The sequence below is a fragment of the Procambarus clarkii genome, chromosome 17 (genome assembly GCF_040958095.1).
Source record: "Procambarus clarkii isolate CNS0578487 chromosome 17, FALCON_Pclarkii_2.0, whole genome shotgun sequence".
In the NCBI taxonomy this organism is placed as follows: domain Eukaryota; kingdom Metazoa; phylum Arthropoda; class Malacostraca; order Decapoda; family Cambaridae; genus Procambarus; species Procambarus clarkii.
In genome coordinates, this window is record NC_091166.1 from 38,469,218 (window position 1) to 38,486,303 (window position 17,086).

The 17,086-nt window shown below is 43.3% G+C and overlaps 1 protein-coding gene across 1 annotated transcript in view; it reads left to right on the plus strand.

Moving 5' to 3' along the window:
* The first annotated feature begins 3,506 nt into the window (after positions 1–3,506).
* The window catches only part of LanB1 (laminin subunit beta-1), a 142,791-nt gene continuing 129,211 nt past the window's right edge, over positions 3,507–17,086 (plus strand). Inside the window, exon 1 of the mRNA XM_069325850.1 lies at positions 3,507–3,722. The gene's annotated coding sequence lies outside the window, so the exon portion shown is untranslated. The remainder of the gene's footprint in view (positions 3,723–17,086) is intronic.

Genomic DNA, 17,086 nt, shown 5'->3' on the forward strand with positions numbered 1-17,086 from the left:
CCGGCGAGAAACAATGGGCAGAGTTTCTTTCACCTTGATGCTCCTGTTACCTAGCAGTAAATAGGTACCTGGGAGTTAGTCAGCTGTCACGGGCTGCTTCCTGGGAGTGGAGGCCTGGTCGAGGACCGGGCCGCGGGGACACTAAATCATCTCAAGATAACCTGAGTCTCATACTAGTAACGGTTGATGGCCACGGGGCTACTCTACTCTCCAAACCAGACATGACAGGGCTCATCTCATAACAACTCTTAAGGTACTGAACAAGTTGAAGGATATTAATCCAGACCACTTCTTTAAGAGGTCACATGTAACACGTACAAGGGACAACAGTAAACACGCCGCACTGTACGACAGAAAACAGATGTTTTTTAACCCATGGGGTTATGAACCCACGGCACCGAATACCCGCTGAACCCGTAAGTGACAAAATATTACTGCAGTTCAAAATCTAGATGAAAAAAAATATGGGAGACCTTTGACAAGCCGACGGCTTCCTGTCTCCGTCCTGGGCACTAGATAGATATTGACCTTTAAGTATAATCCAGGTAAATATTTAACCTGGCGACAAGGACCAGCCCGTCCTCCTAAGGTTCCCCAACGTCAAGAAACTGTCGTACTAAAGTGCACTACCCTAACCTACCAGAGGACCCAAAACAGAAAACGGAACAGTATATCAATTTCGCGAGCCGCTGCCATTTTCTAGTCCGACAATTTTTGCCCTTCAACACGAAAACCATTAACCTCAACTCTAAGACTATATTGGCAAAGAATATTGTCCACCCCCCTAACCCCCAAAGAATTAGTTAATTATTTTCATGAAATCGGACGAATATAAAAAAAATCCGCATGTTTATTAATGTTTACTATAGAATAAATTTCAAAATTTCTAAAATATTTAATTTTTTTATAACCCTGACCCAAAAATAAATACACAAGAATGCACCTGCATTGTGACAGCCCGCATAAAAAAATGCTATATAATGAAATCAGAGAAAAATTTACAAAGAAATGTCACAGAATCAGTCCTACAGACAAAGCTATTCGTGAACTTGTGAACAAGTTTCCCGGTCCAAAGTCCAAGGTCCGTGACAGTATAGAAAGAGTATGACAAGTGTTCGAGGATGAAGCAACAGCATCGGTTAGGGAAGCCAGTCGAAGACTCAACATACCCAAGGCAACAGTTCATGGAATCTTGCGTTCGACATCGAAGCAATATGCAGGGATGCAGACGGAGCACATATTGAAAGTTCTCAAGATTTGACATGATTTATAACTGTCTGACTGTACATGGTGTCTCAGAATTAGCTATTTCAATGAAATCTGATGAATCAATTAAAAACTACATAATTCCAGGTTTTTACCTAAATATGATACAAAAAAATAGATTTATAATTCATACATGTTAGGCTCCGATATTTATGAATTATAAATATATCTCTTTTTTTGCATCATAATTAGGCAAAAACATTAAATTATGGAGGTTTTAATAGATTCGTCCGATTTCATAGATATAGCTAGCTAATTCTGGGACACCATGTACAGTTATGAGCAAAGAGTAAAAAACAAATTATACACAACATAAAAGCTTGCTTATGTTAAGTGTGTAGTGTTGTGCATTTCTGGAGCGAGAACACCAGCAGATGAATGATCCGGTGTCCTTGGTGGGGGGCCATGTGTGTTGTGGGGCCCAACTGTGAGGGGTCTTGAGTTTAGTTCATTTATTATGCACTTTATACCCATCCTGTGAGTGACAGTGGAACCCCATACCCATCCTGTGAGTGACAGTGGAACCCCATACCCATCCTGTGAGTGACAGTGGAACCCCATACCCATCCTGTGAGTGACAGTGGAACCCCATACCCATCCTGTGAGTGACAGTGGAACCCCATACCCATCCTGTGAGTGACAGTGGAACCCCATACCCATCCTGTGAGTGACAGTGGAACCCCATACCCATCCTGTGAGTGACAGTGGAACCCCATACCCATCCTGTGAGTGACAGTGGACCTCATACCCAACCTGTGAGTGACAGTGGGCCCCATTCCCATCCTGTGAGTGACAGTGGACCCCATACCCATCCTGTGAGTGACATTGGATAACATACCCATCCTGTGAGTGACATTGGACAACATACCCATGCAGTGAGTGAGAGTGGATGCCATACCCATTTTGTGAGTGACAGTGCACCCCATACACATCATGGGAGTGACATTATATGTGAGAGGTAATGGACCTCATACCCATCCTTTGATTGGTAGTGTATATGGGAGCGGTGGTGTAATAGGTCTGCAGCTATAAGAGTGTATATAGGAATAGTGTGTCTCAGGTCTGCCGGGTGTGTGGGAGCAGTGTGTCGTAGGTCTGGCAGGTGTGGGTAGGGTGGAGCCAGGTGTGTGGGAGCAGTGTGTCTGGCAGGTGTGGGTAGGGTGGTGCCGGGTGTGTGGGAGCAATGTGTCGTAGGTCTGGCAGGTGTGGGTAGGGTGGTGCCGGGTGTGTGGGAGCAATGCGTCGTAGGTCTGGCAGGTGTGGGTAGGGTGGAGCCAGGTGTGTGGGAGCAGTGTGTCGTAGGTCTGGCAGGTGTGGGTAGGGTGGAGCCAGGTGTGTGGGAGCAGTGTGTCGTAGGTCTGGCAGGTGTGGGTAGGGTGGTGCCAGGTGTGTGGGAGCAGTGTGTCGTAGGTCTGGCAGGCAGGGCTCCATTTTTATGTGAGCTGCTCTCACCAAACTCTCAATGCACTATACATTTAAACATTCCACTCAACACGAGAATCAGGAAATGTAATAATGAATGTGGAGAAAATCAGTGAATTATTACAATTTCATTAGTTCTAAATTGTATTCATTAGTAAATTAATTGAAAATTATGTTGGTAATATAAACGGGGTTTGATGGGTACGGCAGCGAGGTCTTTGGGCGGGGGTGGTGGGGCTACTCATTCACCTGAATCTCTGTTGGCTGTATGTTGACTTGTCGTGTGATTGTTATAATGATCAAGGTGTGTAAAACGACGCTATTGATGAAAATAACTTATTTGATATTCAATTCTGCGGTACATTCCCTGGTAACATGTTGTATTCTAAAGTGGCAATGCTTGTTACTTATTCAGGCCGGCGCCAACAATAGTCCGCGGTGATGGCTTGTCAAGCGTCTGCTCCTGAACCCATGAAAACTTGTAACTATTATTACAATTAAGTTTAAATAACAGTACATGATATATTTCACATAATATCATGTTGACGTAACGCTAATTATATAACCGTTGAAAGCTACTATTATCAATTTATTCTTAAAGAAAATTAAACACATGCAGGCGATAGCAATTTGGGACAGACATAAATTCCTATATAGATATGCCTTTATAAGCTTACTTTATTCAACGCTAGAATATATAATATATATGTAGGCTTATGTATATATTTAACTACTATGAATTCTACATCGGCAACTGAAGTTTAGCATTAAAGTGCTGAGAGTTAGCGGAGGTGGAGCCAGCGAGGCAGTGGGCGTACCGCAGCCGCCCAGTGTGCGTCTGACTGTGTAGCGGGAGGAGGTACACTCACTCTCCTCTCTCAGTGCTGTGCTGGTGAGTGGCATTCTGGACCTGCCCCACAGCATTTGTGCATCATATTCTTTATAAGGATTACAGAAACCAGTTGTGCCATAGTGGTTAATCCTGGCAGAAGAGTTTTGCCATCTGAAGGAGTTGATCTGTCAAGACGCCCAAGGTAAAGAAAGACTTGACTGCAGTTTACTACCCTAAGGAGCTCCTCTGCGCCGTTTTGGGAAGCAGACCATATTGGAACACGCGCAACACTTTCCAAGAGAAGCATCTAAATAATGATACTAACCCAAGGGGGTGCTGCACATTGGGCACTGCCTTGCTCCAACAATGCCAGCTACTTCATCATAGTTTGTACTTGATACAAATAGCATATCACTCCATGGACCACAGTTTTTAGTGGTTGATAGTTAAGACGATTCTCTAGTCACTCCTCAAAAAGCGCGTTTTCCTATATTCTCAGCTTTCCGAAGCAGCACATGTGCGTTAGGCCTGTTGACAACAGTACAGGATATCAATGATTCATTTACTTTAACAAAAATACTTTTGTTTTCGTTGCCACAGACACTATTATAAGGGAACTAGTTATATTATTATTATTACCTGTTGATAAAAATGTCCCGGTACTACAGTTGGGCTCGTTCTCGACACGCAATCGAGAATTCCGGGTTCGAATCCGGGCGGGACAAATTGTTGGGCATATTTCCTTTCATCTAATGTCTGTTCACCTAGCAGTAAGTAGGTATTCAGGAGTCAGTCAGCTTGTGGAGTTGCATCCTGGGCGGTCAATAATTAGACGGTACACTTACATCTCATCAGGCTTGGATACCCATGTGCATGGCAAATAGGCTGAAGATGAGAGGAAATGTCAGCACTGTAGAGAAATGCCCGACAGACCACTGGAACATTATCTAACACAGTGCACAGTTACAAACCCATTAAGATTTCAACTTGGATTCAACAGAGCAGAAGTTGTTAAACACATGGGACAAAATCTTGCTGACGCGACTATACGAGTCGTAAATACTCATACTCCGTCCAAGTAAAACAGTAACAAGCAACACTTAATGGGCCAGCCAGAGGCTTATAGGGCCCGCAGGAATATCCCTGCAAAAAAAAGTAATTAGACCTTTTTTGGGGGGTCTTTTTTTGGGGGGGGGTTTAGTTTAGTTCATTTATTATGTACCCTCATATCCTTCTTGTGGGCGGTAGTGGAAAGGGTTACAGAGGCACATAATGGGCTCAGGGACTGAACCCCACAACTCATTTAGCTAAGCAAGTTACAATCTTGATGAGTTGGTTACAAAATTCAATGTAAGTCGTCACATCAACAATGGGTTCGAGATCGACCTCAAGTACAGGTCGAGGGGGGGGGGTGATCGTTAAAAGCCTAACGTGTATGAATACACCCTGGCTTTCTGTCCCCCGACAATTAATTATTATTATTATGTTATCAGAATATTTGCATTTTGTGCATATTGCTTTGTATCTTTGAGTGGGCCAAGTCTCTACTGTATAGTCAAGCAGTCTCCGTAGCACAGTCGTAAAATGGTAAAACACTCCCCCTCCCCCCCTGGTGCTTCGAAAGCGATTTGGTCTGGGTTCGATTTGACCCTAGTCGGGAAGGATTGACTGAGCTCCAATCCTTAACTTGTAAGCCTCTGTTCACCCAGCAGTGAATGGGTTATTAAACGATTTGGCGGTTCGTATTCCGGGGAAAATTGGGATTAAGGACCTAAGGTACAAAAATCGACCAACCTGGAACTCTACCGAATTCACTGCGTCCAGAGTCGTGTCTGTTAGGACATGGGAAGGCAAAATGCAAGAGAGTGCTCATCTACGACCGTCAGCATAATAGCATTGCAGGACTACCTGATGGTAGAGATCCCTTAAAATTAATGCTGTGCTACTGCATATGCTGAGCCGCTTTTAATAGGTGTCTTATGATGGGTGGTAGACTGTGGTTCAATTTTTGCACGTACCTTGCAAGATGCACCTGTCTTTTATATGTTCTGCAGAGTACAGGAGTTTTTATGATCTCTCAAAGTGTAGGAATAGAGGCACTCCAGGGTGGCAGAGCCCATTATGAATTTCAGCGAGGGAGTATGCAGGAATAGGCTGAAGATGTACTGACAATCCAACATACCACATGTCGAAACAAACGACACACAATGTCAACCCATGGTGGACAGGCCACCGAACTTTCAAACCTCCTCTCTCTCTACACCCGCATCCTCTTCCAGAATTTCATCCCCCCATCCCTCTACCTTCCCCATCCTTTCCAAACCCTTTGGACATCAAAACGAAAAGCACAATGCTTTAGTCAGAGTACCAGGAGCCACACCTCCTCCAGGGCGATACTGTATGGTATAGGTAAAGGATGCCAGCTCCATCCTTCATTATTGTATTTTATTATCAGGTCGATCACCTTGGATCAAGAATACTGATATGACTTCTTTTGAGGCATCGCACTCCACAAATGGCAGGTCGTCGTTAACATCTCGTAGTTACATCCACGAATCGTGTTTAGAGTTCAAATGCTGTCACATAAGTTTTGCTTAGTGGAAACGTCTTGCTTCTTATCAAAGGTTGAATCATGTCTGATAAATTGAGGAACCATTTAACATAAACATTCCCAGTGCCCTCCACATAGAACTTATAATCGTAAGTAAAGGCAGTTCTTGGAGCGACCGCATCTGCTCAGTCTCAGGCTTCATGGTTTTTCTTGAGATTTTCCTCTTCTACAAGTTTGTTCATGAAACTTTAAAATACAGCAACTTCATTTGTGACACCAAATAGTATTATGTGGATGTAATACCCCCTCCCGTCACCCCCAAAAACTGTGTACATCGTATCAGATTGCTTAAGTGTGAGAATAGTCAATAAAGAGTGTATTTTTGTATGTTGTATGAGTCTTTCCAAACAGTTTGGCACACCGTGGTGATGAAACTGCTCCAGTGATGCCTTCAGTGAGTGAAACGTTGGTTTGATGGAAAGGCGGTCATCCGTAGTGAAGCGCCGTGACATCGTTGAAGCGGGTTTACATTTGTGGCCAGGTTTGGAAAAAGCGATGGCTCTTCCATCAAAACTGCAGATAATGCATAGACTGAATTAATGCCAGCAACTGTGAGATCTGGTTTATGCCCTGTATATTGGAATGCCACACTTTCATGTTTCTGAAATTCTTAGTCAAAAAGCGAGTCACAACACGTCTTTTAATATCTCACGTCTAGTAGATGTATAAGTTTGGCCATTAAGTTCCAAACAGCATTAAAAAACAACAGCAGCAGCAAAAGCTAGTAAATAATGACGTTGCTACCATAGATCTTAAATAATGGATATATTGTTAAATTCTCGCTGTACTTGGGGAAACTATTTGAGCTTCACGAATCAATTAGTGTCTTCAGGGTTCATTTACTGTAACTTCAGGGTTGCACGTGAGAGGCTCTGAGTAGAGGTAGTTGTAATTTCTGGGTCAAATAATATACACGTGGGCCAGGTCCCAAATCTGCACAGTAAAATAACAACGTACTGGAGTGAACGATATGGAAGAAAATGCAGTGAACCAGTGAAGAGCAGAGGTGCCAAAGGCACTATCAGAGACTGTATAAACATCAGAGGCCCACTGTTGTTCGACACCCTCCCAGCGAATATAAGAAATATTGCCGGAACAACCGTGGACATCTTCAAGAGAAAACTAGGTAATTGTCTTCAAGAAATGCCGGTCCAACCGGGCTGTGGTGGGTATGTGGGCCTGCGTGCCGCTCCAAGCAACAGCCTGGTGGACCAAGCTCTCTCAAGTCAAACCTGACCTTGGGCTTGACCTCCCCGGGCTCAGGGAGTAAAAGAACTCAAAGAACCCTCTCCAGGTATGCTCCGCAGGCCCACACATCCACTACAACCTGTTTGGTCGGCCATTTCCTCCAAGAACTTGTCTGGTTGTATTTAACACGTCCACTTTTGTTCCTACCTTGAGGTTACCTTGAGGTGCTTCCGGGGCTTAGCGTCCCCGCGGCCCGGTCGTCGACCAGGCCTCCTGGTTGCTGGACTGATCAACCAGGCTGTTGGACGCGGCTGCTCGCAGCCTGACGTATGAGTCACAGCCTGGTTGATCAGGTATCCTTTCCAGCAATATTTCTTAGGTTTGGTGGAAGGATATTGCACAGTCGTGGATCTCTGATGTTCATCGTGTTCTGATTGTGCCTTTCTCACCTTTCTTCACAAAGTCTATTCTTTATTTCCTAACATGTCATTCGCTCTCGTATGTTGTTACTTTTTGATCCGAATTTGGGATCTGGCCTTCCAGAATATTACACGTATATATTATGTGATACCTCATTCGGTTCCTTCCTAGAGTACATTTTGAGAGCGTCAGACGGTCCTAATAATTGATGTGCTTTACCGCACTAACCTAGTTGTGCTTGCTGGGGCTGAGCTTCGACTCTCTGATCTTCTCTCAACAGTTAATCAACTGGTGTACAAGTTCCTGAGCCTATTGGACTTTATAATATCTACATTTGAAACTGTGTATGGAGTCTCCCTCAACCACAGAACTTCCTAATGCATTCCATTTATTATAACTGACACTGAAAACATTATTTCTAATGTATCAATGGCTCATTTGATTACTAAGTTTCCACCTATGTCTCCTTGTTCGTGTTCCACCCTTGCTAAATAATTTGTCTTCGTCCCTGTCTATTCCTCCGAGAATTTTGTAGGCGATCATGTCTTCCCCTTACTCTTCTGTCTTCCAAGGATGTGAGGCTTAGCTCCCGTAGTTTTTTCTCATAGCTCATACTTCTCAGTACTGGGACTATTCTGGCGGCATACTTCTAAATCTTCTCTAACGTTGTTTTGTGTTTAACAATACTCATGGCTGGAGCTGCATACTCCAGGATTCGTTTGGCATAAGTGGTACACAAAGTTCTGAATGATTCCTTACACAAGTTACTAAAGGCAGTTCTTATGTTGGCCAAAAGGATATCATCAACGGCATGTGCCGTTGATGATATCCTTTTGATGTGGGCTTACAGGGACAGGTTCGGTGTGATATCAACCCCCAGATCTTTCTCTCTATTTGACTCTTGCAGGATTTCACCTCCTTAGATGGTACCTTGTGTTCGGCCTCCTGCTCCCTTCGCCTAATTTCATTATTTTACACTTTCCCGAGTTAAAGTTTAGTAGCCATTTTCTAGACCATTCCTCCAGTTTGTCCAGGTCATCCTGTAGTCTCTTGTTTGTCTTCATCCGTCTTGATTCTTCTCATAATTTTTGTATCATCAGCAAACATTGAGAAGAATGAGTCTATACCCTTTGGAAGATCGTTTACATATTAGAAACAGGATAGGTCCGAGTACAGAGCCCTGTGGGACTCCACTGGTCCCACCACTCTCCACTTTGATGTCTCCCCCTCACAGTTACTCGCTGTTTCCTGTTGCTTAGATACTCCCTTATCCACTGGAACACCTTACCTTTTACTCCTGCTTGTTGCTTCAACGTTTGTAACAGCCTCTTATGGGATACTGTGTCAAAGACTTTCTAACAGTTTAATGCAGCCTGCCCACCATTCTCTTTCTTACCTAATTTTTGTCGGCTGGTCATAAGAATTCTATTAAGCCTGTGAGGCACTATTTACCATCCCTGAACCCATGCTGTAGTGTGTTTACAAATCTCCTCTCCAGAAGTTCTACGAGCCTTTTCCTCACGATCTTCGACATCACCTTGTGTGATTGTGCGCGCGCGTCGTAAATGTTCTGTATATTTCAGTGTAGCTAACAGACGTTAACAAAATGTCCTCTCTTGGTGGAAGTGTCGGGCATCACGCACGGGCACTTGTTTGACACGACTCACCTCCACGGAAGTAACATTCTTCTTGAAAGGTAGACAGTAGTATCTAGTGTGCGGTTATCATGGGCTGGTTCTTATCGTGTATGTGGTTGCTCAGGCTGAGCTAGTGCGACAGCATGGGCCACTGGTGCCACGAAGCATCAGCATTGCGCTGGGCCCGGTCAAGAGTATACTTGTTTGTGGGCGGCACTCTGTAAGTCAAGGGTCGTCTTCTCCAGATATTGACGGATGGGTACTGAGGAAATACCCTCCATGAAAGTATGGCGAGTCTGTTCTTGACGATACTGTTCCGCAGTAACTGATTTAGAGTTAGTGTTTAGTGAGCTTACGGTGTTTTCTCAGAAATTCACTAAGGATGTAGCTAAGCTGAGTTTCACCTGAGTTTTGGGTCTGGAAGAACATTAGACGTAACAGGAGAAAGATCAAGCTATGTGACGATCTCACATAGTGTGACCCAACACGTGAGCAGGTTGGCTGCATCAGCGTACGTTGTGCAGTTCTGGTCGACAACGACACAAAATAATGACGATTCTTCAAAAACTTGGAACACGCGTAAGTATGATAGAAATTACAAAAGAACTGGTCAGATTCAAACAAACAAGATACTCTGATTACTTAACTTAAACCTAACTGTTTGGAAAGTTGAAATGTCATAATTTATACGTGAAATTACCTGAGGGATCAGCTCCATATCTGCCCCTTGCTCGGTCACACGATAAGCAACAGGCTTGACCGTCTACAAGTTTATAACTACTATATTAATAAGGAAAGTGCAGAAGGCCTATTTGGCTCGTGTGAGGTAATTTTGAAGAGCTAGGATATTAGGATTTTTTTTATTGCCGTCTTCTTTCTTGTCTTTATCCAGCTCCATCTTGGTATACCTTCTCTTGACCTCGCCGAGCCTTGTGGAGGTCTCTATAGTAGTCTGTACGGCCTGGTAGGCAAGCCCGATGTGCTTAACAGGCTGAGTAATATTCGCTATTTTCCAATATTTCTTTCCAAGTTGGTTTATTACTAACAAAATATATATATATATATATATATATATATATATATATATATATATATATATATATATATATATATATATATATATATATATATATATATATATATTGTTAGTAATAAACCAACTTGGAAAGATTTATATTATATATATATATATTATATATATATATATAATATATATATAATATAAATATATATAATATAAATATATATGTAGCGAGTAGATTATCCCAATAATATACTCGCTCCAAATGCATTGTTAATATTCCTGTCAACCTTTGGAGATGAATGAGGTGAGGCGTTGCCCGGGCAACACGGTGAGGTGTTGCCCGAGCATATAAGCAGCAGAATAGCAAACATTAACTAGTCTACTTTCAAGTGTGGTCTAGAGCAGACACTTGCGAGATACTGTACCGACGCTCAGTGCGCTCAACTCACACCAAAGTATCACCTGTGTACTTCTGTATATTCGACCAAATATATATGTAGTATCTTAGTGTCTGTGTTTATTTGTCACCATACTTTACGTAACAATACAATCGTTACATATATAATATAAATATATATAATATATATAAAGAACAGGAATTATGTAAGGTAAGGCAGGTTTGGTGAAATATTTTACTATTGACTTTTAATAGACAAATCTTATAGTAATACAACGGACAAACTTTATAATTCCATTAGAGAACATGTTTGAAAACATGTTTCAGGAAAATTTGGCTTGTTAGGCAACTCTGGCTATTAGGTACGACACCTCTTACAAAGAAATGGCCAGGCTATATCCACGTCCCTCGGCTATCCAGTTACTGGCGAGATCAGGTAATAATCAGGTAGTGTCGAGAGTACTCACAATCGACACCATCATTATATATACTTCTGGTTACTGACGTTATCTTCTTTTGAACAAATCCACAAGGGCCGTGGCGAGGATTCGAACCTGCGTCCGGGAGCAATGTTATCTTCTTTTGTGTTATCTTTTAATAATAAATTTCTTTGACAAGTTGTTTAGAAACGGTGTGTTGGTGGCAAAGTTGAGTGACCTGGAGTGGGTGTGGCGGGATGTCTCAGAGTCGAGATGACCTTGACTGAATAGCCAGTTTCCGCTGTGGCAAGTGATGCCAGCTGCAAGTGGGTGCTCTCATCCACCCTTATTAGACAAGTAGTACATTTAAATTGATAAGTTCAATGAGGTGCAATAACTAGTGAATGTAATTAATGCATAACCCCCTAGGTCTATGTACCCATGCCCATGGTGGGGGTGTGTGGTTGAGGCCCCCACATGGCCATGTTGGGGTGTGTGGTTGAGGCCCCACATGCCCTTGTCTGGGGGGGAAGGTTGAGGCCCCCACATGCCCATGTTGGGTGTACGGTTAGGTCCCCCCACGCCCATGGGGGGGGGGAGTGCACTGCTAGACTCGCTAATAGACTTGCTATAGAAAATAATATTTTTGGGACCACTGGTGACGTGGCCGGGGGTGTAGAAGTTACTCTACCACAGGAGTGTGAATTAGTGTTAGCTTAATGCATAAGTGTATGATTAGCATAATGATGATAGGGATTTAGCCGATTCATTTTTTGAGTGATGAACTGCCTCGCAGGAGCCGAGGCCAGCGAGACAGGTTCATGAGGCTAGCTGTCTCGCCGGAGCCGAGACCAGCGAGACAGCTTCACGAGGCCAGCTGTCTCGCAGGAGCCGAGGCCAGCGAGACAGCTTCACGAGGCCAGCTGTCTCGCCGGAGCCGAGACCAGTGAGACAGCTTCACGAGGCCAGCTGTCTCGCAGGAGCCGAGGCCAGCGAGACAGCTTCACGAGGCCAGCTGTCTCGCAGGAGCCGAGACCAGCGAGACAGCTTCACGAGGCCAGCTGTCTCGCAGGAGCCGAGGCCAGCGAGACAGCGTCACGAGGCCAGCTGTCTCGCAGGAGCCGAGGCCAGCGAGACAGCTTCACGAGGCCAGCTGTCTCGCAGGAGCCGAGGCCAGCGAGACAGCTTCACGAGGCCAGCTGTCTCGCAGGAGCCGAGGCCAGCGAGACAGCTTCACGAGGCCAGCTGTCTCGCAGGAGCCGAGGCCAGCGAGACAGCTTCACGAGGCCAGCTCTCTCGCAGGAGCCGAGGCCAGCGAGACAGCTTCACGAGGCCAGCGAGACAGCTTCACGAGGTCAGCTCTCTCGCAGGAGCCGAGACCAGCCAGACAGCTTCACGAGAACAGCAGACATAGCCCCTCTACACAAGGGAGAGAGCAAATCAATCATTGGCAAAGAATTATAGACCAATTTCACTAATGTCCCGTATAATAAAAGTATTTGGGAGAGTGATTAGGAGTCAGGTTACCAGTTTCATGGAGACCAATGACCTTCACAACCCAGGCCAACATGGATTTCGAGCGGGAAGATCATGCCTCTCACAGGTATTTGACCACTACGACAAAGTTACTGAGGCATTAGAAGAAAAACAGGATGCAGATGTGGTATACACAGACTTCGCAAAGGCATTCGATAAATATGACCATGGAGTGATAGCACACAAAATGAGGTCAGTGGGAATAACCGGTAAAGTAGGACGCTGGAGACTCAGTTTTCTGTCGAACAGAACACAAAGAGTAACGTCAACCATACAAAATAGTCCAAGCACAGTTAAAAGCTCCGTACCTCAGGGTACAGTCCTTGCACCACTGTTTTTCCTTATTATTATATCAGATATAGACAAAAATAAAAGTCACAGTTTCGCATCATCCTTTGCAAATGACACAAAAATCAGCATGAAAATTACCTCTGCTGATGACATTGAAAAACTTCAAGCAGATATTAATAAAGTTTTCGACTGGGCAACAGAAAATAACATGTTGTTTAACAGTGATAAATTCCAGATACTCAGGTACGGTAAAAATGAGAACCTTAAACATAATACAGGGTTCAAAACACAATCAAATGTACCCATAGTAGGAAAGCAGCATGTAAAGGATTTGGGAATAATGATGTCTGGCGATCTGACGTTTAGGGAGCATAACCAAGCAAATATTGCGTCAGCCAGAAAAATGATCGGATGGATTACGAGAACTTTCAAATCCAGGGATCCCATCACAATGGTTGTACTCGTCAAATCACTTGTGTTGTCCCGGCTTGAGTACTGCTCAGTGCTCACTTCCCCTTTCAGAGCAGGAGAGATTGCTGAAATAGAGGGAGTACAGAGAACATATACGGGATACATAGACGCAATAAAGCACCTAAATTATTGGGATCGTCTCAAAGCTCTCCAAATGTACTCACTAGAAAGAAGACGGGAGAAATATAAAATAATATACACGTGAAAGATACTGGAGGGCCAGGTCCCAAATCTACAGAGTAAATTAACGACATACTTGAGTGAACTGTATGGAAGAAAATGCAGAATAGAACCAGTGAAGAGCAGAGGTGCCATAGGCACAATCAAAGAACACTGTATAAACATCAGAGGTGTACGGTTGTTCAACATCCTCCCAGCGAGTATAAGAAATATTACCGGAACAACCGTGGACATCTTCAAAGAGAAAACTAGATCATTTTCTCCAAGGAGTGCCGGACCAACCGGGCTGAGGTGGATATGAGGGCCTGCGGGCCGCTCCAAGCAACAGCCTAGTGGACCAAACTCTTACAAGTCAAGCCTGGCCTCGGGCCGGGCTTGGGAAGTAATACAACTCCCAGAACCCTATCAAGCAGGTATCAGTGCCAGGTGGTACACGCGGGCGTACCAAAGGGCCAGGGTAGGTGTGATACCATCATCAAATCATGTATCAGATATCACCCTGACCCCACTGAATTTTGAAGTAGCTATAGACAGTGTACCTATATATGCACTCTGTGCAAGGCCCCAATTCCTGTAATTCCATATTCATCAAGAATTGTTAAAAAAAAACTATCGCCAGGCCCTTAACATTTTTTGAAGACGGAGCCTAGATACTGGTGTTATTCCTGACACACTGAAAACAACGGAGATAGCACCACTCCATAAAGCCGAGAGAGAATAAAGCCGAGGCAGAAATTTAGGGACCAATAACACAAACATCATACTTCATAAAAATGTTAGCGCAAAGAAGTAAGATCACGAAACACCTGGAATCGGAGCGTTTAATTTGGCCCTGGACACCATGGGTTTAAAACGGGGCGCTTTTGCCTCACAATTGCTAGACCAATTTGACATGGCCATAGATGCCATGGAAGACAACTAAAACGCTCATACACAGATTTTGCAACATTCTTTAGACAAACGTAACCATGATGTTATTGCCCACAAAATACGCTCAAAAGGAATTGGTGAAAAAGATAGGAAGATGGATCTTCAATGTCCTAACAGAACGCAGTGTGCAATAGTCAAAGTAAAATCCGGATCATCCACAGTGAAAAACTGTCCCCCAAGAGTACTGTACTTTGTCCAGTACTCTCTCATATGGGCATGGTAGACACCACACAAACGATTGTGGCGTATCATCGTTTGCAGATGACGCTAGGATTTTTATGAGAGTAAACAACATAGAAGACGACAAACCTCTAATCTGATATAAATCAGATCTTTAAATGGGCCACAGAAATTGTTATGTTTAATGAAGATAAGTTTCAACTCCTATGCAGTGGAATAAAGCGAAAATATAAAGACGGAAACCACACATAAGTCATATTACAACATAAGGCTTGAGTAATCATGTCGGAAGACGTTACTTTTGAAGAACACAATAAAGTAGCTATCACAACGGCAAGAAAAATGACAGGTGGGATAAGAACCTTTCAAACAAGAGATGCCAAGCCATTGATAACTTTTAACACACTATTAAGAGAGCTAGTGGCATAACATGCAGTGCGAAATAGCTCCGTTGAACAGCAGATGTGCATTAGATACAATAAATAAATAAAAAACAAGAGGCAATTTTATCACCATAAGAGGCAAAGCCTTTTCAGCTCCCCTTTATTCACAATGAGGCATAACTAGCCGACCCTTACGATGTTCAGAAGAGAACTTGATTAACACTTCCAAAGGATACCTGATCAACCAGACTCATACGTCTAACAGCTTAGTCAGGGGACCACATCCAGGCTGGGTTATGAACCACACCTGCTCCACCCCTGACGCCTCGCGTATCCCTGGTTCATTACCACACCTCATGTACTCACAATACACCTACACACTATTGCTCCGTAACAGAGCCCATTATGCTAATATATATATTTAATACTTAGTATTCTTAAGTATTAAATATTAATTTAATATAATATATTAATAATCGGAGTAAACCTCGAGACCTGTACTAGGAACCGCCAATGCGTAACCTCGTGTTAGTAACAATACTCGCTTTTTGTTTTGGACTTGATCGTCTTTCGGTCCTTCCAAAGTGTGTCCACTTAACCTCGGATTTGCACACTGAATTCTGTGTCGGTGTAGGCCTCGACTATTGTTATTTCTCATACCTGGTAACTGCCTCCATGCACCTTACACCATGTGATGTCCCTTGACATTTGTCCCACCCTTACCTGGGAACTCTAAACATCTGCGTCGCTGCTGCCTACTTCACAGGAAGAGAAGGATTACCACTTCAATGCTCAGGTTGACCTGGGCTGGTCAGCTCCCCAAACACGTGGCTTCTATTTGAGACCTCACACTAGGTCGCTTGACCACTTCCCTCACACCTAGTAGGGATATAAGATTATGACATGAAATTATTGCATGAATGTTTGAATTAAGGCTAGCAGGCTACGTGGATCTGTAGTTTAGAAGCTTTAGTAATATAAAATAATGATATTTTGATCTTGCCTTTATGAGTTCCTATTTGGATTACTGGTACAGACCGTGCTGTAGAATTGATGTAAATTACACATTTAAATATGAATGAGAGAATATAGAATAATCATTTACATTCTGAAAAGGGTTTAAAGGGGAATATGAACTCCTACTAAAAATATGAACTTTAGGGCACGAAAATGGATTAAAGTTGGATAAGCTTGGGATATCAGTAGCCATATTCCTGTACTGGGGTGATATGTACCAATATTCCTGAAATATAGTTCCTAATATTGGATTGGTAATAAAGTAACGCAATAGAAGAATACAGGAAAGTTTCAAGTGTCGTTTGGACACATACAATTATACGGATAAATAAAGAGCATTGCTACTCAAATACATAGTTCGGACCTACACGCGGATCTTTTTGGTCAAAATGACTTAAGTAGATGGAGCGTTTAGACCTATTGTCTTATGTATGACCCTCTGTCCTGCGTGACAGTGAATACCAGCATTATCCTCACTTTAATAAGACTATCAAAATTCTCAGATTAGGCAAAATTGTAATTAATTTTGTCAATAAAGATGTTAATAATAATAATAAAAGCGCCAAGATCAAGAACCCTCTTGTGGTGTTTAGATAGCGAGTGACGAATGCCGACCAATTCCAGGGCGGACTCTGATATATAACTCCTATTGTCCTATTGGTCATCCTAGGTCACGTGACAGTGCATCGTTGCATCTCCTGACGTCAGAGTAGTGCCCGGCGCAATTTTGTTTTACCAAAATAGTAAATACTGCGGAAATAATGGCTCTTAATGGAATTAAATGGAAAGCCAATCCACTGCACCAAAATATGTTTGCTTACAGACAAGGTGTGGGAATCACAGAGGGGCGCTGGTGCTGATGGCGGAGTGGACAGCATGCTG